Raw genomic sequence first — 13,425 nt, forward strand, 5'->3', positions numbered from 1 at the left:
CTGGCCGCCCCTAAGCAATTGGGGTTAAGTAACTTGCTCAAGGTTACATGGCCAGGTGTTTCTGGATGGGTGCTAAGTGTCTGAGCCCAGATTCGATCCCCAGGTCATCCTGACACTGGGGCTGGTGCTCTTACTCGCTGAGCTACCTGGCCGCCCCCACAGCTTACTTTCTAATGGAGGAAGACTACACATAAAAGGCTGCCTGTGGGAAGAAGGGCATGGAAGAGACTGTCCTGTGGAGATGAGTCATGAATGTAGCCTTCCGACAAATGACCTGGTTGGTCTGGGCCTCCTCCTTAAAATGGAGGTCCTGAGAGGAACCAGCCAATTAGGAGGAGCTGGAGGAGTAGAGTCTTCTACCAGTTTGAGAAGTAGCACAAGGATAGAATGAGCTTCTAGGTTGAAAAGGTTTGTACAGTGTGGGAGAGGAAGTCCTATTGAGATGAGTCCTGGAGAGGAATTCTACCCCCCTGTTTTGTCCTTTATTTTAAAGAAAATGTGTTTTGGATGTTGGATCACAGAATACCCAAGAATGCTTACTAACACAAAGATTATCCTATCCTGTACACTTGACTTTTCTCTGTCAAACAGCTCAAGGTTGGGATTAAGGCTGATCACTCTGGAGCAGAGAGTGTAAATGATGTGTTTATGTATTGTCATTAACACTCCAGGACATCATTGGCACCTTGATGAAGACTTTCTTGACCTTCATCTTCCTCCCCCTTCCCCAGCCAGATGTCAGGCCAGTACCTCCCTATTTTTTATTCCTTTTGTAAATCCTTAAGTACATATGTATACCTAGTCCTCCCCCATGGAATGCGAACTGTCCCCATCTCCAAGAACATCTCCTAAAACTTCTTCCCTGAAGAGAGCAGAGACTGTTTACTTTTCCTGTTTGTTCACTGCAATGCCTGGCATAAAGGTGCCTAATAAATGTATGTTGGTTGATTGAATATGGCCCTACTCTCTGTGACCTTGCTTTCTGATAGGGTGAAAGAGTGAAGTGAACACAAGTAAACAAATTCAAAATATATAAAAAGTAAATGTATAAAATATGTAAATAAAATATAAATATAAATAAATAAAATATATAAAAATGTATAAAAAGTCAGTTAATTTCCTTAGGGGGAGGCACCGGCAATTTGGGGTGGGCAGGTAGGAGTGAAAAGTGGATCAGAAAAGACCAGAGAGATCTAAAAGGCAGATGTGAGGAACACTTAGGACCCTGAATTTTGTAAAAAAAAATATGCCCTGCATAGATAGACAACTTCTTGTCTTCCCCAAGGCCCTTGTGAAAGAGATTTCCTGGGTCACCAGGAATTTGTTGAATGTTTCAGGAATCAGTGACCTTCAAGGATGTGGCTGTGGGAGGAATGGAGACAACTGGACCCTGCTCAGAGGAACCTGTTCAGGGAGGTGATGCTGGAGAACTACAGGACCCTTGTCTCCCTAGGTAATTTTTGACTCCAATTTTTTTTTTCCTTAATAGTATTTTTTCCCCAATTACATACAAAGATGGTTTTCAGCATTCATTTTTGTAAGATTTTGAATTCCAAGTTTTTCTCTCTTTCTCTCTTCCCTCCCCTTCCCCAAGACAACAAGTGGTCTGATATTTCCACATTAGTTTGGCTCAACATTTGCTCATCAGGGCTTCACATTCTCATTTACTAGAGGCTTTGTGGTGTCCCCCCAGTGCTCACCTCACTTTAATGGACTCAGCTGGTTTGATGGGCAGGGATATTCTAGAATACATGTCATATTGGGGCTCCTAGGATACCAAATTTACCATTGGAAGGCATGACCCTAGAGATTATCTAATTCCAGACCTTTATTTTATGGATGAGGAAACTGGGACCTAAAGAGACTGTTCAAAGCACTTTCCCATTTCTTTCCCCCGAGCAGGACTTGCCGTTAACAAACCAGGTATTATCTCCCATTTGGAGAGAGGAGGAGCTCCATGGATTCCACAGAGAGCCATCCCAGGAGGCCCCTTTCCAGGTGGGTGATTGAAAACCAGGCAGGTGAGGGTCACTGCAAGGCACAGCTGCAGGCCTCTGGTCATTCAGGGACAGTGTCTTTGAAGTATTGGCTGAGCTCCACTCCTCAGAGTTTCCTGGGCTCAGGGAGAAGGTTTGCCTCTGTCCAGGTGGAATGTTCTCATGTACATTCTCCTTTACTAAAACCATCCAGTTTCCCCAGGACCACTGAATAGTAGATTTAGGAAGGCCCTTAGGTGTCATCTCCACTGTCTGCTTTTATAGATTGGGCCACTGAGGCCCTGAGACCTGAAAGGAGAAAGAATTGCATGATCTCAGCATTGGAAGGGACTTCAGAGGCCGTCTGATCCAACCTGTGACTTTATAAAAGAGTCAGAGAAGCAGAACCCATTCTGTGTGCTTCCTGCCAAGTGTCCAGCCTTTGCACTGAGGTGGAACCCACCACCTCCAAGGCAGCCCATTCATTCCACCTCTGGCAGCTCACCATCATGGGATGTGTTTATCAGCTCTTCCTCCCCGGAGCTCTGCCCTGTGGCGCCAAGCAGCAGGGCTCCGGTCTCTCTTCTACATGGTTGTGGTTGTTTCAGTCATTTCAGTCATGTCCAGTTCTTCATGAGCCCATTTGGGGTTTTCTTGGCAAAGATCCTGGAGCAGTTTGCCATTTCCTTTTCCAGCCCATTTTACAGAAGAGGAAACTGAGGCAAACAGGGTTAAGTGACTTGCCCAGGTTTACATAGCTGGTAAGTGTCTAAGGCCTGATTTGAACTCATAAAGATGAGTCTTCCTAATTTCAGGCCACGCAGTCTATCCACTGTGCCACCTAGCATCCTTCTGCATGACAGCCCTTTTTATACTTTCAGTATCTGATATGTCCTCGCATGAGGCTTCTCTTCTTCAGGTGAAAAATCTCCATTTCCTTCTGCCTGTTGTCGTGTAGCATAAACTCAAGGTCCTTGTGGAGTGTCTTGACTGCCTTGCTCTTCCCATCAGCTCAGAATCCAAAATCACTCTTGCTTCATCTTAGAACTCTCAGTACACCTTGTGTGCTTTCCACTGTATGTATCATATTTCCTGATATTTCTGCTTACTTTTCCAAAGTCTTTGCAAAAGCTAGTTATTTTTTCCTACTCAACTCGTATCAGGAAACATTTGTTAAACATACTGTGCATAGGTCATGGGAAGACAAAGGAACTTAGGTTTTTCTGTGATACAATATTTACACAGGAAAATTTATTATTTAAGGAGGGTAAGATTTCTATTTTTCAAATATGAAAAATATTGAAAGATCAGAGGTTTTATGTATATGTTTTAGTGGCACTTGAGGGAAATTTTTTTTTTTTTTTTTGCTTTTTGGATGGGGGAGGGCAGGGAAGTTGGGGTTAAGTGACTTGTCCAAGGTCATAGGCTAGTTTTTTGTATTAAGTGCCTGAGGCCGGATTTGAACTCAGGTCTTCCTGGCTCCGGGGCCGGTGCTCTATTTACTGCACCACCTACCCTACTTGAGCTGAATCTTGAAGGAAGTTCTAGATTCCAAGAATTGGAGATGAAGGAGATGAAACAGTGGAAGGTCAAAGGAATCTTTTCTGAAACAACCCTTCACCTTTTTTTTATTGGAAGTGTCCAATTGGAATAGGAAGAACCACAAAACATGTTCAACTCTGTTGGTCATCATCAAAGGTTGGCCTCTGGAAACAGCTTTTGCTGTCTTTTAAACTTTTGGTTAAATTCCTCTTATCTGAGAGAGTATATTGAAATTCCCATTTGTTCCGATGGGCTGGGCTACTTGTTCTCTGAACTGAACATTCCATCTCCAGTCATTGGGCTTTTGTGGAATCTGGCCACTGTGGTTGGAATGTACTCTGTTCTATATTTTGCCTTTTAAAATAATCTCTGACTTTTTTAGTAGATTACTTTCTCTAATTCTTCTCTTGTCTGTGTTCTTACCTCTCAAATTATGCCATGTATACTTGTTTCTGAAAATGCTATATCCCCTCAGCAGAATGCAAAGGCCTCAGTTTTGTCATTGTATTAAGACACTTTAGGGTCTTGCAGATGGTAGGTGCTTACAAAGACTTCTTGAGTTGTAGGAAGTGTGTTTTCATTTCAATCTCCCAGAACCAACATTAGCTACTATATTTGACCAAAGTTCAGTTGTCTTTTGAAGATTTCTTTTTTACATTATTGTAATCATTATTTATTGTTCTTTTGTTTCTTTTTTTCACTCTTATCAGTTCATCCAAGTATTTTCATGTTTCCCTGAATTTTTTATATTTTACATTGTGGAATAACAGAATTTTTGAGTTGAAATGAACCTTATTTGTTTATTCTTTCAAAATCAAATAAACTAGTGCTTTATCTGTTTTGATTGATTTTTCACTTTCAGTTTTGTTTATCTCATCTTTGATTTTCAGAATTTCCATGTTAGTGTTTTTTGATTTGTTGCTTTTATAGGTTTTTAAAAAATTTTCATGAAAATTAATTTACCCATTATTTCTCTTTTTTTTGATGAAAGTTTTTATAAATTTCCTCTTTATGACTGCTTTCGCTTTATCCAGTTATTCTTATGATTTATTCTTTAGGATTTAGCCTCTAATTAATTATTAATCTTTCTTCAAAGGCCCTATTAATGAATATATTTTTAATCAGTTGTGGTTGGTAAAGTATGTTTTGATGTAAAATATTTTTGCTTTCCTATATTTGTTTACAAAGCTTTTATGCCCTGATATGTGGTCAGTTTTTGTAAAGGCGTCATGTACAACTAAGATATATGTATAATCATATCTTTCCTCATTTAGTAATTGTCAGAGATATATCATCCAACCTTTCTAAAATTCTGTTTAAGTTTTTTACTTTTGTGTTAGCTTATTCTTTTCTTGTTAACTTTTGGTTAAATTTATCTTATCTGAGAGGGATACATTGAGATTCCCCTGTTATAATTTTATTGCCTGTATTTTCCTGTGAATCAGGGAACTTTTCCTTTAAGAATTTAGATAGCCATTTGATGCAAATGTATTTAATATTGATATTGTCTATGGTACTTTTAAGCATGATGTAGTTTCCTTGTTTGTCTCTTTTAATTTAACTTATTTTTGCTATTACTTTCTGATTACTACACTTGCTTTCTTAGTTCACGTGAGGCTCTTATTTGAACTCCTTTATATATGTTGTGAACAGTATAGTGTTGGATTCTTCTTTCTAATCCTTTCTGCTCCTCTCCTTTATTTTATGGGTGAGTATATCCCACTCCCATTCACAGTATGATTGTTAAATATTTCCTTCTATCTTATTGTTTTATACTTTTTCCTCTCTTTGCCAGCTGTCTTACTTTTCACAGAGAAATACAGAATGGTGAGAGAGGAGTGTGCTCAGCAGTAGAGATGTTTATTTTTAATGTAATATGCTTCTGTTCTTACCATCTTTTGATCAGTCCTCGATCACAGGTTCTTATCCTTTGATTCTTTCCTTATATTCCTGCATTCAGCATCCACCCTCTGAAACTGGAATCTCTTTTGCTTATTCCTAACCCCACTTTGAATTCTTCCCCCCCCCCTTAAAAGGGGTTTAAAAAAAAGGGGGATTAAAATACTTCCATCCTTCTTCCTATTCTTTCCTGATTCCTTATTGAATTTAATGTATTTCTCCACCAAACTGTGTGTTTGTGTATGTGTGTGTTTTCAACCATTCTTTGTCAGATCCATATAAAAGTAAGATTTATGTACAGCCCTTTGCCCCACTTCTCTCTCCACATTTGTATAGTTCTTCTCAAGAACTGTATCTCACGATACATGTGAGATAGTTTTATCTTCTTTCTTTAATAGTGCATTTTTCTAATTTCCCTTTTTTCTTTCAGTACATGAACATGTAACAAAACTATTCCCAGGCCCTCTGTCTTATTCATTTCTTGTGACCTTTAAAGACATTAAGATTATTAGGGGACATTTGTTTCTTCTCTCATTAGAATGTCAACATTTCATCATTTTATGGTCTTTTCCAGTTGCTCAAATGTATTTACCTCTCTTTGTTTCTCTTGGCTTCTTTGTTTTTCAAAGTATCTACTAAACTCTGGCCTTTATTGGGAATAATCAGAATTCTGTTTATGCCCCCTCACCCCCACCCCAAGATTGGACTCAGTTTTGCTGGATAAGTTAATTCTTTGTGGTAATTCTTTATCTTTTGTAGTCTTGTATTCCAAGTGGTCCTCTCTTTTATAGTGGCCACTGCCAGGTTTTAAGTGATCCAGACTGATTCCTTAGTACTTAAATCCTTTCTTTCTGGCTCTTTGTAATATTTTCTTTGATGAGAAGTCTCTAGATTTGGGCTGTGACATGACTGGAACTTTTCCTTTGGGGATTTCTTTCAGGAGATTGCTGGTGAATCCTTTCTGTTTCTACTTTTCCCTCCTGCTCTCCAAAGTCTGGGTCATTTTCATTCATGATTTCTTGAAAATATGGTATCTAGGCTTTATGGTCGAGATTTTCAGTAATTCTTAAGTTATCTCCTTGACTTGTTTTCCAGGTCATTTGTTTTTTATAAGAGATACTTTACATTTTATTATTTTTCTTCAATCTTTTGTCTTTGTTATTTGTTATCTGTTTGGTCCAATCGTAATTTTTAAGGGTTTTTTTTTTACTTCAGTAAGGTTTTGCACCCAGTGTTTATTCTCCTTCTAATTCTTTCTTGTAGAGCATTTATTTCCTTTCCTGTTCTTTCTCCTAAAGATCCCATTTAATTTACATTATCATTATTAACTCTGTTTCTTTCTTCTAGGAATTCCAATAGAGCTGAAGGCAAATCTATGTAATTTTTGAGACTTTGCTTTAAGTAATTTGGAATTATCCTCTTCTTCTGGGTTTGTGTCTTAGGTATCCCTGGCTCCATATTTCTTTAGCATTCATCTTTTCTTTCATTTACTCATTTTTCCAGCCTTACTGAATTAGGATTTTGTATCAGGGGTTGATTCTTTGTACTTTTGGAAGAATGCTTGGGCTTTCTTTTGTCCTGATTTATGTCATATGGCATCTGGGTAATGAGTGCTGTGCTTTTCAAGGACCTCAGGGGTAGCCCATACCAACATGCTGTCTTGGCACCACATGATCCAGGGTGAAGCTTGACTGTTGCTCTCCCAGTGAACATTCTGTAGCTCACAAACCCCTGGCTAGACCCTGATGCAGACTTCTGTTTTTCCACCATTTGGGTATAGAGTTGGAGGCTCCAGGGTTACCTGACTTGCTGCTGGTCTTTTCACTGGAAAGCTTCTGTCATTGCATTGCAGTACTGGGTTGGGATTTTATTTCAGGTGCCCCCATGATTCTGGCCATATTTTTGTGTATATCTGGACTGGAGAAATGCACTTTGTAGTTTTGCCTTGGATATATCGCTCATTACTGGGTCTGGTGTTCTTTTTTTAGTCTTACCAAAGTAGTTGTGTTAGAGCTTGACTGTTCTGCTCCCACTTGTTCCACCAGTCTTACAGAGAACTCTTACTCTCCCCATGTCCTTTTCAGATAAATCGCTATCCACACATTCCCTCCTAGCTTATGCTTGTAAAGTTGACTTTACCCAAATACTAGACAGTATTTATCCCTGTGAAGTTTTAGATTATACAGATAACATGGTATAATAGAGAACTGGCTTTTGAGGTAAGAAGATCTGGGTTCAAGTGTCTTTTTGCCATATGTTGGCTATGTAACCTTGGGTAAGTCACTTGACCCCTCAATGCCCCAGACAACTCTCTAAGACTAATTGCAGAGTAGATGCTGATCTGTATTAGTTGATGGAGTTTCCTCACTGAGAATTTGGTATGCCAGAAAATTAGAGATCCAGTCCACCTTCTCATTCGTGTTATTTAATTTAACTTCTAATTCCAGCCTTTCAAGATGCTTTACATTTAGACTGGCACTCATGCTAGCTATCCATCCTGTCTTTCTGTCATCGGCAAACTTGATAAGTATTCCACATCCAACTTAATAGCATCATTGGTAAAAATGTTAAAGAGCATAGTACTCTACACAGATCCCTGAGACATTTCACTGGAGACTTTTAGAGCTGCTATGGAGCCATTAATAATTATGGTTTAGAGGCGGCCAGGTAGCTCAGTGAGTAAGAGCACCGGCTCCAGTGTCGGGATGACCTGGGGATTGAATCCGGGCTCTGATACTTAGCACCACACCCAGAAATAACTGGCCGTGTAACCTTGAGCAAGTTACTTAACCCCGATTGCTTAAAAAAAAATAAAAATAAAAAAATGATTATGGTTTAAGTTCCAGCTCTCTAATTATATTAGGTGAGAATTCGTTCATGTATAGTCTGGACAAGATATGCTGAAGGTCCCCTCCAGCCCTCTGGCTCCATCTATGTGTGTCACCATCCCTCCCCACCACCAGGATATTCTTATTCAAAAAGTTCAGTCTGGCTCGTAGTCTACACCCCAGTTTTTGCCCTCATACTAGGTAACTTCAGTGTCTACATTGACACTTCTTCAGATACCCTAACTTCTCAATTCCTTAATCTACTTGCTTTCCATGACCTGTTCTTGCATTCTACCTCATGGACATGCCCTGGGTCTTGACACCACTCACAAGTGTTCTACTTCCTTGTGACATTCCTTTATCTCTCAGAATCTACCTCTGCCTATTAATCATTCCATCCTTGCTTAACTCTGTCCTTCATCCTCACCATTATATCTAATCCATCCACCTGTCAGTTCTTTTCCAGGCTTCCACTCAGACCCTGGTTCTACTCTCCTCCCTTCTCTATCTTGACTCCTCAGTGAACCAGTTCAGTTCTGGATTTCTTTTTTTTTTTAAGCAATTGGGGTTAAGTAACTTGCTCAAGGTTACATGGCCAGGTGTTTCTGGGTGGGTGCTGAGTATCTGAGCCCGGGATTCTATCTCCAGGTCTTCTCAACACTGGAGCCGGTGCTCTTACTTGCTGTGCTACCTGGCCGCTCCACAGTTCTGGATTTCTTTACCCCTTTGTCCTAACACCACTCATTTCTCACCCAACCCCAACCCTGGATGGGGGCTTACTCCTATCACCCACTTCTTTGTTTCTGTTTGTGTGCTAATTAATGAAACTTTAAGAAATCACCAAACTGTGCTGAGTTCATTACAAGTTCATTGCAAGCTCAATTAGGCTTTTGCTGCAACAAGTAATTCTATCTACTAGAATTACTAGTAGAACTAGTAATTCTACTCATTACTGGTTGGATTCATTATCCCATGCTCCACAGGGGTTTTCAGCAAACCTTTGTCCCTCCCTAAGCCTCCCACAGCACTCCCTTTCCTGCTCTCTCAGCTGAGGACCTTATTTTATAAAAAATACAGAAGCCTTTCAACATGAGTTCCTTCTTCTTCCTTTTTCTTTGCCTCATATTCTCCCACCTTATCTGTTCTTTCACTGTAGTCATTCATGAAGAGGTGGCCCTTCTTACCAAGCCCAAACCCTCTATTCTTGATCCTGTCTTGTCTTTTCCAGAAGATTGCCTTCACTGTTATCATTTCTGACTCTAATTTTCCTTTTGTTTCTCTGTGGCCCACAAATACACCCATGTTTCCCTCATCCTTGAAAAACCCTCACTTGATCCAACCATCCCTTCTATCTATTATCCTGTATTTTTCCTTTTCTTCTCAGTCAAGCACCCTATACTGAATATCTCTATTTTCTTTCCTCTTACTCTCTTCTAAACCCTCTGCAGTTTGACTTGTTATCTCACCATTCAACTGAAACTGTTCTTTCTAAAGTTACACATTATCATGTCACTGTCTAATGACTTTGTTACAGTCCTCATTGTTCTTGATCTCTATGGCATTTGAAACTCTCAGTCACCTTCTCACTGTTGAACTCCCTCCCTCCATTTTCACTGACTGTGCCTGGAATTCTCTCCCTCTTCATCTCTGTCAGCCTTTACAAGTCACAACATTCTCTGAGTCCTATGGACTTGACCGGAGCATTGAAAGTTTAAATTATTTGCCCCGGGTTCACAACTAATATGTAGCAGAAGTAGGCCTAGGAGGCAGGCCTTCCAGACCTTGCCTTTCTATGATGTTTATCCATCGTTTTTTAAAAGAACCAACAACATGATGGGTGATGTCTTGACTTGCAGGTGAATTGGATTTAAGTGAGACAAAAGTGCTCCAAGTCATCAGCATTCCTCTCTTCCTGAGTCATCCAGTAGTAGGTCAAAAGTCAAAACAACTGGCAGTGGCCCAGGATGCAGAGGATGGCCTTAGGATGCTCCAGATCTGGCCACGGTCTTAGCACTCTACAGTACATGTTTCGGCTACCTTTATGGCTGTTGGAACAAATTGTTCTCATCTGCCCATTCCATTGGAGGAAGTCTATGAATACTTCAGATAGACTCTAACTCACTGGCAGGCTTCAGGTCCTTCAGTTATCCTCGACCTGGTTTAGTCTGACTGCCAATACAGTTTACCAGGGTGTGTCTGCTGTGCATGCTACAAGCTTCTTGGAGCCACAGGTGAAAGTTGGGTGAAAATGGACGCCAAAGGTGGATGAGCAGTCTTAAAAGGGCTCCTCACACCAGAGGTCCTAGTCTTTCCTGAAAACCTCTTACATTCACTGCCTTTCTATACATTATACTTGATTAATTGAAAATCTTGAGCAGTGTTGATGAATATATTGGTGTAATACAGAGTCCTGAGGGATTACCCTTGATGCTTCTCTCATGCTTTCCAAGATTTGGGGAGGCAAGGTTAACTATTTACTTATTGCTATAGTTTGCTCATAATGTAGCCATTATTTTTGATGAACACTTTTTTTTTCAGTGCCTAGGAAACAAGAGTTTTTAGGTTGGAGACTAAGATTGAGGTTGCCATTGTGCTTATACTGATTTCGGAAATCAGTATGTTTGTTGTTTTTGCAAAATTATTTTTTAAACACTGAAACAAAATATTTCTTTTTTTTTTTTGCCTTTTGGAGGGCAGTTGGGGTTAAGTAACTAGCACAAGGTTACACAGTTAGTTTTTTGTGTGTGTGGGTGTTAAGTGTCTGAGGCCGCAACCGAACTCGTGTCCTCCTGACTCTGGGGCCAGCGCTTTTACTCACTGCACCACCTAGCTGCCCCAACAAAATATTTCAAAAGCATTTTTCTAAATAGTTCTCTGATGACATGTGTAATTTATTGTTCAGTACCCTGAAATTTGGCTTTTTCACTTGAGGAGATTTGAACTGATTTAAGCAATTTAGATATTTCCATGCTCTCACACATCTTAGCCTTCAATTTGGTCTAGACAATGTTCTCCCAGTTTTAGATCACTGATCATTCCTTTTGATAGTTGAAAAAGAATCTAGATCTTAAAGCAGTTTCTTTTTTCCTAACATAGAGAATACCATATGTATTAACTTTATTCTTTCTTTCAGAGTGTCTTAGTCCAGATACTAGGTGTGAACCAACAAAGTCAGCTCTAAATTGTGGCATTTCTTTAGGAGAGACAGCCAAGGAAAGACTGCAGAGGGAAGTTCTCTGGGATCCTAAGTTTGTAGAAGCCTGGGTATATGATATGAGCTTAGAGCAAAAGAGTGGCAAGCATGAAAAACAATTGAAGTGGGTAAAAATCGCCCACAGAAAAAATGCATTTGGAAAAGGCTTTGATCTGGAGTCAATCCTGGTTCCAAAAAGCAAAGTCCATATGGGGAAAAGTTTGCACCAATGTGACACCCATCTAAAGAACTTCAAACAGTGTTCAGACAAAAGTAAACTGCATAGAATTTTTACTAAGAGAACTCTTCGTAATTCTTATGACTACAGAAAGCCATTTGGTTGCCATTCAGAGCTTATTCGGCATTGCAAGAAAAATGCCAAAGAAAAATTATGTGGATGTGAAGAAGTGTTTAGCAGTAGTTCCTCTTTTAAAAATCAACCCATAATTTATGCTGCACAGAAACCCTTTCAATGTAGCGAATATGGAAAATCCTTCAGTTTGCCTGGAGAACTAAGTGAACATAAGAGAATTCACACTGGAGAGAAGTCCTATGAATATAGTGATTGTAGGAAAACCTTTAGTTGCTATGGAGATGGAGACTTTACTAAACATAAGAGAATTCAAACTGAAGAGAAACCTTTTGAATGTAATGTATGTGGGAAATCTTTTAAGCAGCACGGAGACCTTAATAAACATAGGAGAATTCATACTGGGGAGAAACCTTTTGAATGTAATGAATGTGGGAAATCATTTAAACAGCCTGGACACCTTTCTGGACATAAGAGACTTCACTCTGAAAAGAAACCCTTTGAATGTAATGAATGTGGGAAAGCCTTTAGGTGCTCTAGATACCTTACTAAACATAAAAAAATTCATAATAGTGAGAAACCCTTTGAATGTAATGAATGTGGAAAGTCCTTTCAACAGAATAGTTATCTTACTGTTCATAAGAGAATTCATACTGGAGAAAAACCCTTTGAATGTAGTCATTGTGGGAAGTGCTTTAGAAGGCACATAAAGCTTACTGCACATAAGAGGATTCATACTGGAGAGAAACCCTTTGAATGTAGTATATGTGGGAAATCCTTTAGATGGAGTGGAGACCTTACTGCTCATAAAAGAATTCATACTGGAGAGAAACTCTTTGAATGTTATGAATGTGGGAAGTTCTTTAGTAAGTGTGGAATCCTTACTACCCATAAAAGACTTCATAGTGGAGTAAAACTTTTTGAATGTGATAAATATGGGAAATCTTTTAGATGGAGTGGAGATATTACTGCCCATAAGAGAATTCATACAGGAGAGAAACCCTTTGAGTGTAATGAATGTGGGAAATTCTTTTGGTGGTGTGGAGGTCTTAATAAACATAAGAGAATTCATAATGATGAGAAGCCCTTCAAATGTAATAATTGTGGGAAATCATTTAAACAGAGTGGGCATCTCACTGTCCACAAGAGAATTCATATTGGTCAGAATCCCTTGGAATAAAAGTAATGTTAGGAATCCTTTCATCAAATAGAAGTCTTATTTAGCCATAAGACAATTCAGCTTGAGAGAGAAACCCTTTTGGCATGATGATTATGGGAAATCCTTTAGACCAAACCTAAGTGATTTCATGAGGAAGATAAATCCTTTGTGTGTAGTAATTTGATAAATCATTTAATCAGCATGGAAATCTTACTGGCCATAAGAAAAATTTATACTGGAGAGAAACCTTTTGAAAGAATGAATATGAGGGAATTGTGTTGGGTCTTGGATATCTAAGCTTTACTAGAGAAATTCACCATAAAGATTTTCCCCCCAGTTAATTGCTTCCCTTCTAATTCTAACTTAATTGACTTTGTATATTACACAATCAGAATCATCCATTTTGTCTTTTATGATTATCTCTATCCAGAATCAGAAAATTTGAGATTTGAGACCTCAGTAGCCATATAATCCAAACCATACACAAAAGAATCCCTCGTACAACATTTCCAATAAGT

The 13,425-nt window shown here is 39.2% G+C and overlaps 1 pseudogene; it reads left to right on the forward strand.

Moving 5' to 3' along the window:
* LOC138161370 (zinc finger protein 184-like) overlaps positions 1 to 12,928 on the forward strand; it is a 47,391-nt pseudogene extending 34,463 nt beyond the window's left edge.
* Positions 12,929 to 13,425: the final 497 nt, after the last annotated feature.

This window comes from Petaurus breviceps, unplaced genomic scaffold (genome assembly GCF_028583685.1).
Source record: "Petaurus breviceps papuanus isolate PSGF00001 unplaced genomic scaffold, PetGlider_PUasm1.0 185, whole genome shotgun sequence".
Taxonomy (NCBI): Eukaryota; Metazoa; Chordata; class Mammalia; order Diprotodontia; family Petauridae; genus Petaurus; species Petaurus breviceps.